We start from the raw sequence: 11,536 nt of genomic DNA, 5'->3' as shown, positions 1-11,536 counted from the left end.
CTTTACATGGCATAAAAACAACAGCAGGAAAATGACTATAAAATCCAAAGTCCCTGAAAACTGCAATATCACGAGGCCTAGTTTGCATGCTTGTGCTAGTCACCACATTGATCACAAAAATACATGGAAAGCACGTCTGTAAATGTGGCATGACATAGTTCAAAACACATGTAGAGCTCATGCCCATATGATGCACACAACAAATGTGACAAAAATGACAAATCACCATAAACTGATAAGTAACAGCAGTAAACATTTTATAGCACTCTTGCATCAATGATTAGGGCATAAATATGAACTCAAACAAGCATGCCACAATGGAATGAAATGAAGCGCATATCACAATGAACATTTCTATATCTCATATGCATGAAACTGAGCTACGGTCATGGAGTTACGATGCAAAGAACAGAGCATGAAAAAGTTGCAGAAAAGGACTTAGTCGAAAAAGAGGGGGGGTTATACCTCAGATCTAGGGTTCTTCACGAACTGCGAGGATGGCCGGAGCGAGCTCGCCGGACTTGCGGCGACGGCGGCCGAAGCGGAGGAGGGAGTGCGGCGGCGCGGGCAGGCGGATCTGGCCACGGGACGGTGGGGCGACGGGGTTCGCGGTGAACGAGCGGCAGAGGCTGGCGACGGCGCGGGCTCGGTGGAGGTCGGCGAGGGAGGCAGCGAGGACGAACGGCGGCGGCGCTTGGCGCAGGCGCGGAGGAGGCAGCGGCGCGCGCGGGCGCGTGCGGCGGCGTACGGGCCCGCGGGGGCCGGTGATGGGCTCGGCGGGCTTCGGCTGCGGTGGGTAGTGAGGAGCCACGTGGCGGGCAGAGACTGGTTGCGGGCAGCGGCGCGGACGCGTCCGGTCCGATCCGGACGTGTCCGGCGGCGGAGAGGAGCGGGGCTAGGGTTTTGGACCGCGAATTTTTGGGGGATGCACATATTTATAGCTAGGAGGTAGGAGTGTCCAAATGGGGTATAGTTTTCGCCCACACGATCGTGATCTGACGACGGAGGACATGGATGGGGTTTGTATGGGTTATTGGGCCGTTTTGGAGGGGTGTAGGGCTGCAACACACAAGAGGCTTTCGCGGTTCCCCGGTTAACCATTGGAGTATCAAACGGACTCCAAATGGAACGAAATTTGACAGGCGGTCTACCGGTGGTGTACCAAGGCCACTTGGAAAATCTCGGTCCATTCCGAGAATGTTTAACACCCGCTCACGAAAAGAGGCAAGAGGGGTGCACCGGTGCACGTAGGAGTGTCGGATTGCAAAACGGACAATGGGGAAAATGCTTGGATGCATGAGACGAACACGAATGCAAATGCGATGCATGATGACATTATATGAAATGCATGACATGAACAAAATACAAAACGAAGACAAAACCCAACCACAAAGGGAATCTCATAATTTAAAGCCGAAAATGGCAGAGTTGGAGTTACAATTATGGTAAGTTACATCCGGGGTGTTACAACACTCCACCACTACGAGAGGATCTCGTCTCGAGATCTAGGACTGAAAGAACTCCGGATATTCGAAACGGAGGTGGTCCTCGCGTTCCCAGGTGGCTTCTCGGTCAGAATGGTGTGACCACTTCACTTTCAGGAATTTGATAGACTTGTTGCGAGTCTTGCACTTGGTTTCTTCAATAATAGCAATGGGATGCTCATGATAAGACAAGTCTTCTTGGAGGTCAATCTCTTCGAAGTTGATAGTGCGCTCAAGAGTCTTGAAGCACTTGCGAAGATGTGACACATGAAACACATCGTGCACGTTTGCGAAGTTGGACGAAAGCTCAAGTTGATAGGTGAGATCGCCTCTTTTGCCAATGATCTTGAAAGGACCCACGTATCTAGGGGCAAGCTTCCCTTTGATACCGAAGCGATGAGTGCCTTTCATTGGAGAGACGCGAAGGTAGACGTGGTCTCCGATCTCGAAAGCCAAGTCATGGTGCTTGCTATCATAGTAACTCTTCTGGCACGATTGCGCGGCTTTGAGATTTTCATGGATGACTTTGCACATTTCTTCAGCCTCTGTGATCAAGTCGTTGCCAAGAAGTTGGCATTCACCAGTCTCTGACCAATTGAGAGGAGTACGACACTTTCTGCCAGAGAGAATTTCGAATGGGGCCTTGCCCGAACTCGCTTGGAAACTGTTGTTGCAGGAGAACTCGGCATATGGAATACAATCTTCCCACTTCATACTGAAGGAAATGACACAAGCCCTGAGCATATCTTCAAGGATTTGGTTGACTCGCTCGACTTGGCCACTAGTTTGAGGATGGAAGGCTGGGCTGAAGCGAATGTTGGTGCCCATGGCCTTCTGGAAGGAGTCCCAGAACTTAGAAGTGAAGATGCTTCCATGATCTGAAGATATCAATTGCGGAATGCCGTGCAAAGAGACAATCCTGGAGGTGTATAATTCTGCCAGCTGAGCTGCTGTGATAGATTCTTTGATTGGAAGAAAATGATACACTTTAGTAAGCTTGTCGATGACAACAAAGATAGCATCATTTCCATGTTTGGACTTGGGAAATCCAGTCATGAAGTCCATCTCGATATGATCAAACTTCCATTCTGGAATAGCAAGAGGTTGGAGGAGACCAGCTGACTATTGGTGTTCTGCTTTCACTCTTCTTCAGACATCACATTCGTTCACGAATTGAGCAATTTCTCGCTTCATTCGAGTCCACCAATACGACTGCTTGAGGTCATGGTACATCTTTGTACTTCCCGGATGAATGGATAGAAGGGAATTGTGCGCCTTGTTCATAATGACTTTCCTTAGATCACCTTTAGGAACCACAATTCGATCCTCGAAGAATAGAGTGTCTTTGTCATCAATGCGATAGCACTTGCACTTGGGTTGGCTCTTGGCAATCCCATGTTTCACCTTCTTCACCATGGAATCAAGAAGTTGTGCCTCACGAATTTGATCTTCCAAAGTAGGAGAGACTTGGAGGTTGGCAAGAAAGCCTTGATGAACAACTTGGAGATTCAGTTTGCGGAAAGCTTCACAAAGGTCCGGTTGGAAGGGCTTGAGAATTAAACTGTTGCAGTAAGCCTTCCTGCTCAAAGCATCTGCAATGACATTGGCCTTGCCTGGAGTATATTCAATACTCGGATTGTATTCTTGAATCATTTCGACCCAACGAGTCTGCCTGAGGTTGAGGTTGGGCTGAGTGAATATGTACGTAAGGCTTTTATGATCAGTGAAGATGTCCACTTTCCTTCCCAAGAAAAGATGTCTCCACGTTAATAATGCATGGACAACTGCTGCCAACTCGAGATCATCAGTGGGGTAGTTCCTTTCGTTGGGCTTCAACTGACGAGAGGTATAAGCCACAACTTTCTTCTCTTGCATTAACACAACACCGAGACCTTGGGAGGCATCATAGAAAACTTCGAATGGTTTGGATTCATCAGGAGGAGTCAAGATAGGAGCTTTGACTAACTTCTCTTTGAGGGTGTTGAAAGCAATGTCACACTCAGGCGTCCATACATACTTAACATGCTTCTGGAGGAGGTTGGAAAGAGGCTTTGCAATCTTAGAGAAATTCTCAACGAATCTTCGACAATAGCTTGCAAGCCCAAGAAAACTATGGAGCTGCTTGACATTCTGAGGTGGTTCCCAATTCACAATTGCAGACACCTTCTCAGGATTAACAGCGATGCCTTTGGCGGAGATGATATGACCAAGGTAGAGAACTTCGTCAAGTCAGAACTCACACTTGGAAAACTTCGCATAGAATTGATGCTCTCTAAGTTTGTCAAGTACCAATATCAAATGCTTGGCATGATCCTCCTTATTCTTGGAAAAGACCAAAATATCATCGAGATACACCAAGAAGAAATCATTTGTGTAAGGGTTGAAGATGAAGTTCATCATGCGATAGAACGTTGGAGGAGCATTGACAAGGCCGAAAGACATGACATTATATTCATAAGAACCATAGCTTGTTCTGAATGCTGTCTTGGGGTTATCTTGTTCATGAATGCGAATCTGATGATAACCCATACGAAGGTCAAGCTTGGAGAATACTTGAGCACCTTTAAGTTGCTCGAATAGCTCATTGATGTTGGGAAGTGGGTACTTGTTCTTTATTGTCTTCTTGTTCAATGGACGGTAGTCGATGCAGAGTCGTTCCGTTCCATCCTTCTTCTTGACAAAAAGAACACCACAACCCCATGGAGAAGAACTTGGTCTGATCAGACCCATACGCCCTTGTTCATCGAGTTGTTTCTTCAACTCCTTCAACTCCTCTGGTCCAAGCTTGTAAGGACACTTGCAAACAGGTTCCGTGCCAGGCTCAAGATCGATAACGAATTCAACTGGCTGGTGAGGAGGCATTCCCGGAAGCTCTTCTAGAAAGACGTCTTGATATTCACAAACGACTGGAATATGAGAGATGGAATTCAACTCGCCCTTCTCATTGAGAGAAAACAGTCGAATGGTATCATCCCGAGCGGCATAGATGATCACATCCTTAGACGAGTGTGTCAATTGAATCTGTTTGGCAGCACAATCAAGCTGAGCCTTGTGCTTAGAAAGCCAGTCCATGCCGAGAATTAGATCAATATCCGAGTCACCAAGAACAATTGGAGAGGACAGAAATTTATAGTGACCCAACTTGATAGAAACATCCGGAACCACAGAGCTTGCGTTCATGAATTTACCCGGAGAGACAACTGATAACTGCCTAGGCAAATCTTGGAAAGGCAACTCATGCTTAGATGCAAATGGTCTTGAAATGAAACAATGCGATGCACCAGTATCAAAAAGAACTTTAGCAGGAAAGTCATTAACTGGAAGATTACCCATGATCACTTCTGAAGAATCCTCTGCCTGAGCTGTGCTCGTCATGTTGACCTTTGCAGACTTGGAATTATGCTTGACCACTACATTGCTGGAAGATCTCATAGGAGGAGGAGGTGGAAGGCGCCTTTGGTTGAAGCACTTGTTTGCATAGTGCCCTTTATGCTGACACTTGTTGCAAGTAACCTCTGAGAGCGGACGGTGATAAGGAGCACTTGACCTTGGAGTATGAGACTGAGCTTTGTTCTGATAGCCTGGGTTGGGGGGGTGGGAAGATCCATTGCCACCTTTGCTCTTTTGCTGGTAAGGCTGACGAAACGGAGGAGGAGGAGGCAACCATAACTTCTGTTGCTTAGCTGCCACTTGTGATGAAGAAGAAGATTGAACCGCATCCCTGACTCTCTTCTTAGATGCCTCACACTTGAGCTGAGCAGCTTCTTGCTTTAGTGCCATGTTATAGAATTCATCAAACTTAGTCGGCTCAAGAAGCACGAGAGCTAATTGTAGATCTTCTCTGAGGCCATCTCTGAATTGATAAATCATACTCTTTTCATCAGGGACGTCTTGTTTAGCGAAGCGAGCGAGTTTCTGAAACTGGATATTGTATTGATACACAAACATGCTGCCTTGCTTGAGATTGCGGAACTCCTCACGCTTGCTCTCAGCAACACTTGGGTGGATGTGATGAGCTTTGAAGTCTTGACGGAAATCATCGCAGGTAATTACACGACCTCCTCTGGAATCTCTGTATTGTTGATACCACTCAGCGGCTTGGTCTTTGAGTTGGAACGAAGCAAACTTGACAAAGTCCTCAGGCCTGACATTGCTACACTCAAAATGTTTGCAGATATCCATGAGCCAGTCATCGGCGTCTGTGGCCTCGACACAGTTGCTGAAGGACTTCGACTAGTTTGCGAGGAACTGGTTGAGGGTAGCAAACTGAGGCTGATTGTTGCCTTGCCTTGATTTCCTTGGTTGCCTTGCCCTTGGTTGCGCTCTTGCAAGAGTTGCAAAAGCATCTAAGTGTTGGCGTTGGTGGCTTCCATGACAGCTTGCCACGCCTACGGAGGTGGAGGTGGTGGCGGAGGGTTCGACTGATCCCCATCATTGCGGTCCGGATTCTGATGCGTTGGAGGAGCCATCCTGAAGAGGTTGACATCCATTAGCATCTTGAAAGACATATATTCAAGCTGAATCAATGGATCGAAATTGCAACATAAAGTCTTAACATTCAAACAAGGATGAACGAATGCCAAAGTAAATCATCACACTTCCATTAAGTTGAGAAGCCACTTAGATAAAGGTAGATGAATAAAGCAACAAGGTACGGATGTGAACAAATAAGTGGTAAGGATTACCCAATCACAAACCAAATATCCGCGGGAAGAAATACTAGAGCTACATGAATTCCCACCTATAAAACTCCCGAAACTTTCTGGTTATGCAATCAGGTGTTGGGGATATACGGGAAGCATAATATCTCACCCAAAACTAACAAATACTACATCCAGCTGTATCCATCCTTCAACACATAACCAAGAAATCTTCGGAAATCATTTACCTCAACCTTCAAAAAGCATCCGTTATACGAGTTATGGCAATACTCCCAAACTCCCGCCCCAGTACTGGGTGGCGTCGAGGTTATCTCATCAACAACTGCATAAAAGAGATTTTCGATGTCGGCAAACTCAGGTATTCCAGAACTGCAACGATAAAATTATGACGACAACACCTCGGAGTTCAACTCCCCGGGACACTACCACAACCCCTAAATGAAAGGAGGTACCAAGAACAATGTTCTCGTCACAAAACCATCAGAACGATTCCAAGATACCTGCGTGATCCTAAAAAAATTCGTGAAATTTGAGGAGAGAAGAGTCAAAACTCTACGTCAGGAGGCCTCACCAGAGCGACAAAGGGCCGAGGAGTAAAAAGGATCCTACTCTCCGATATATATAATCCTAAGACTCAAAACATTTTGTTCTAGACTCAACAACGTCAGCGATTCGATCAAGCAGGGGGGGCTCCTAAGTCGGGAAAGGCTCTGATACCAACTTGTTACACCCACAATGCGGCTATATCTCCCACGTGTCGGGGCACGACTTAGAGGCATAGCTGCATGGTAGGCATGTTGCAAGAGGGGTAATCTTTACACATCCCATGTACTGAATAAGAAAGGGATAAAGAGTTGGCTTACAATCGCCACTTCACACAATACATAAATAATCCATACATCATCCAAGGTACAATCAAAGGTCCGACTACGGAACTAAAATAAAGAAAGACAACCCCAAATGCTAGATCCCCGAACGTCCCAACTGGGCTCCTCTACTGATCATCCGGAAAAGAAACATAGTAACGTCCCGAATCCTCGTCGAACTCCCACTTGAGTTCGGTAGCGTCCCCTGCACTGGCATCATCGGCACCTGCATCTTTTTGGAAGTAACCATGAGTCACGAGGACTCAGCAATATCACACCCGCGAGATCAAGACTATTTAAGCTTAAGGGTAGGAAAGGGGAGTGAGGTGGAGCTAAAACAAGCACTAAGCATATATGGAGGCTAACATACGCAAATGAGAGCGATAAGAGAAGCAACGCACGGTCGAGGAGCTAATACAAGAAGTGATCCTGAAGATACTTACGCTCAAGCATAACACAAGTCCGTGTTCTCTTCCCGGACTCCGCCAAAAAGAGTCTGTCACGACTACACACACGGTTGATTCATTTTAATTAAGTTAAGTGTCAAGTTCTCTACAACCGGATATTAACAAATTCCCATCTGCCCATAACCGCACGCACAACTTTTGAAAGTTCAAAACCCTGCAGGGGTGTCCCAACTTAGCCCATCACAAGCTCTCATGGTCAACGAAGGATATTCCTTCTCCCAGGAAGACCCGATCAGACTCGGAATCCCGGTTACAAGACATTTCGACAATGGTCAAACAAGACCAACAAAGCCTCCCAACATGCTGACAGATCCCGATAGGAGTCACACGTATCTCGTTCTCAGGGCACACCAGATGGGCTAGACATTGGGTTGGCATAGACCCTGGTTGCCCAGGGGGCGCCGGACATCGCCCAGTTTGGACCAACACTCAGAGGAGCACTGGCCCGGGGGTTTAAAATAAAGATGACCCTTGGGTCCGCGGAACCCAAGGGAAAAGGCTGAGGTGGCAAATGGTAAAACCAAGGTTGGGCCTTACTGGAGGAGTTTCATTCAAAGCAAACTGTCAAGGGGTTCCCATAACACCCAACCGCATAAGGAACGCAAAATCAAGGAATATAACACCGGTATGACGGGAACTAGGGCGTCAAGAGTGGAACAAAACACCAGGCATAAGGCCGAGCCTTCCACCCTTTACCAAGTATATAGATGCATTAAAGTAAATAATATGTAGTAATGATATCCCAACAATATCCATGTTCCAACATGGAACATGCTTCATCTTCACCTGCAACTAGCAACGATATAAGAGGGGTTGAGCAAAAGCGGTAACATAGTCAAACAACGGTTTGCTAGGAAAGGTGGGTTAGAGGCTTGACATGGCAATATGGGAGGCATGATATAGCAAGTGGTAGGTAGCGCGGCATGGCAATAGAGCAAACAACTAGCAAGAAAAGATAGAAGTGATTTCAAGGGTATGGTCATCTTGCCTGCAAAGTTCTCAGAGTTGATGAAAGCTTGATCCTCGTTAGCGTACTCAACAGGTTCCTCGATCACGTACTCGTCTCCTGGCTCTAACCAAAGTAAGAACACAAGCAAAGGGCCAAAAATCAAAACACGGTGCAATGCACAAACAACATGATGCAAAACATGGCATGATATGCGAGATGTGATATGCAATGCATATGCGAGGTCCGGAAGAGAAAGAATGATCAAGGCATCAACTTGGCAAACCAAGTGTGCCGCTGGAAAGATGAGATGATTTCGGTCGAAATCGATATAAAGATCACCGGAAACGGATGCACGGTTTGCAAATGGCAAGCAAAACAAGAATCGTGCAAAACTGTAATTAACAGCATGATGCTACTTAGCATGCAACAAGAAACCAAGCTACTCACTACAACATAGCAACAAAGCATATGGCAGTGATGTACTCAAGATGCTTGACAAAACATGTACACTAAGCTACGGCTAAATCACACAATAACAGCTTCAAACAAGCATGGCAAAAGTGCAAAAGATATCAGCTTCACAGACTTAGTGAAAATACTAACATGCCAGAAATAACATCAGGAAGCAATGTTCAGAGCTAGCAAACAACAAGCTATAGGAACACATCATAGCAAACAAAGGCATGACATGATTCTACTGAACGCATAGAACAAAGTCCCTTACTGATCATGCGCCAAAAAGGCACATAAGACATGATGGCACCCATGTAAACATAGCAAGTTTTATTAACAGTTTCAGACTTAGCAGAAAACAGCTTGGCATAAACAGAATTATGAAGGCAACTTTGCGAGATCAAAACACTCACCACAAAGCATTGCATGAAAAAACAAGCATGGCAATAGCAAGATGACATGTTCATGAAGCTAACCATGGCAAGAGCAAGTTCATAGAATGCATGGATCACTAGCAACAACCATGGCAAAATTGATTAACATGTAAACAATCTGCCAGGAACATTTTATAGCAAAAGTAGAGCAAGATCAAGACATTCTAGGGCACTCCATAATTGCAAACTGTGCCACAGATGGATAGAGCATAACCATGTGTCCAAAACACCCTTACTGAAGATACTCAAAACAAGCATGGATCTCACTTTAGCATCAAGTTTACGTGGCATAAAAACAACAGCAGGAAAATGACTGTAAATCCAAAGTCCCTGAAAACAGCAATATCATGAGGCCTAGTTTGCATGCTTGTGCTAGTCACCACATTGATCACAAAAATACACGAAAAGCACCTCTGTAAATGTGGCATGACATAGTTCAAAACACATGTAGAGCTCATGCCCATATGATGCACACAACAAATGTGACAAAAATGACAAATCACCATAAACTGATAAGTAATAGCAGTAAACATTTTATAGCACTCTTGCATCAATGATTAGGGCATCAATATGAACTCAACAAGCATGCCACAATGGAATGAAATGAAGCGCATCTCACAATGAACATTTCTATGTCTCATATGCATGAAACGGAGCTATGGTCATGGAGTTACGATGCAAAGAACAGAGCATGAAAAAGTTGTAGAAAAGGACTTAGTCGAAAAAGAGGGGGGGGGTTAGACCTCGGATCTAGGGCTCTTCATAGACTACGAGGATGGCCGGAGCGAGCTCGCCGGACTTGCGGCGACGGCGACCGGAGCGAAGGAGGGAGTGCGGCGGCGCGGGCAGGCGGATCTGGCCATGGGACGGCAGTGCGGCGGGGCCCGTGGCGGAGGCCGGTGAGGCGCGGGCTCGGCGAAGGTCGGCGAGGGAGGCGGCGAGGACGAACGGCGGCACCGCTTGGCGCAGGCGCGGAGGAGGAGGCGGGGCGCGCGCGGGCGGGCGCGGCGGCGTACGGGCCCGCGGGGGCCGGCGATGGGCTCGGCGGGCTTCGGCGGCGGTGGGCGGCGAGGAGCCATGTGCCGGGCGGATACTGGTTGCGGGCGGCGGTGCGGACACGTCCGGCCCGATCCAGACGTGTCCGGCGGCGGAGAGGAGCGAGGCTAGTGTTTTGGACCACGAATTTTGGGGGATGCACATATTTATAGCTAGGAGGAGGTAGGAGTGTCCAAATGGGGTGTAGTTTTCGCCCACACGATCGTGATCCGACGATGGAGGACATGAAAGGGGTTTGGATGGGTTATTGGGCTGTTTTGGAGGGGTGTTGGGCTGCAACACACAAGTGGCTTTCGCGGTTCCCCGGTTAACCGTTGGAGTATCAAACGAACTCCAAATGGAACGAAATTTGACAGGCGGTCTACCGGTGGTGTACCAAGGCCACTTGGAAAATCTCGGTCCATTCTGAGAACGTTTAACACCCGCTCACGAAAATAGGCAAGAGGGGTGCGCCGGTGCACATAGGAGTGTCGGATTGCAAAACGGACAACAGGAAAATGCTCGGATGCATGAGACGAACACGAATGCAAATGCGATGCACATGATGACATGATATGAAATGCATGACATGAACAAAATACAAAACGCAGACAAAACCTAACCACAAAGGGAATCTTATAACTTAAAGCCGAAAATGGCAGAATCAGAGTTACAATTATGGTAAGTTACATCAGGGGTGTTACAGCTAGATCCCACTCTCTTCACGAAGACATATGATGGAGAGGTGTTTGTATGCCAAATCTATGTGGATGACATTATCTTCGGCTGCACAAATAAGAGATACAGGGATGAGTTTGGCCATATGATGCAAGAGCAATATCAGATGTCCATGATGAGAGAGCTGAAATTCTTCCTTAGTCTTCAAATTCGTAAACAAAGAAATGACATCTTCCTGTCACAAGAAAAATACCTCAAAGATTGCCTGAAGAAGTTTGGAATGCAAGACTGCAAAGGATTGTAAGTGCATCTAGTGCCACCCCTAGTTGGTTTTGGAGTATTGACGACAAACCTAGTTGAGGGACTAATGTGTTTGTGAGAATTGTAGGATAACACAGGTAGAAGTCCCTCATTGATTCGGTTTTCCTACCAGAGATGACCCCTAAAAATGTATGAAGACATTGAAGTCAGAGGTGGTATGTGAAGACATTCACATTGAAGACTATGAT

The sequence above is a fragment of the Triticum urartu genome, chromosome 7 (assembly GCF_003073215.2).
Source record: "Triticum urartu cultivar G1812 chromosome 7, Tu2.1, whole genome shotgun sequence".
NCBI lineage: Eukaryota > Viridiplantae > Streptophyta > Magnoliopsida > Poales > Poaceae > Triticum > Triticum urartu.
Note: the sequence above shows the minus strand (reverse complement) of the source record.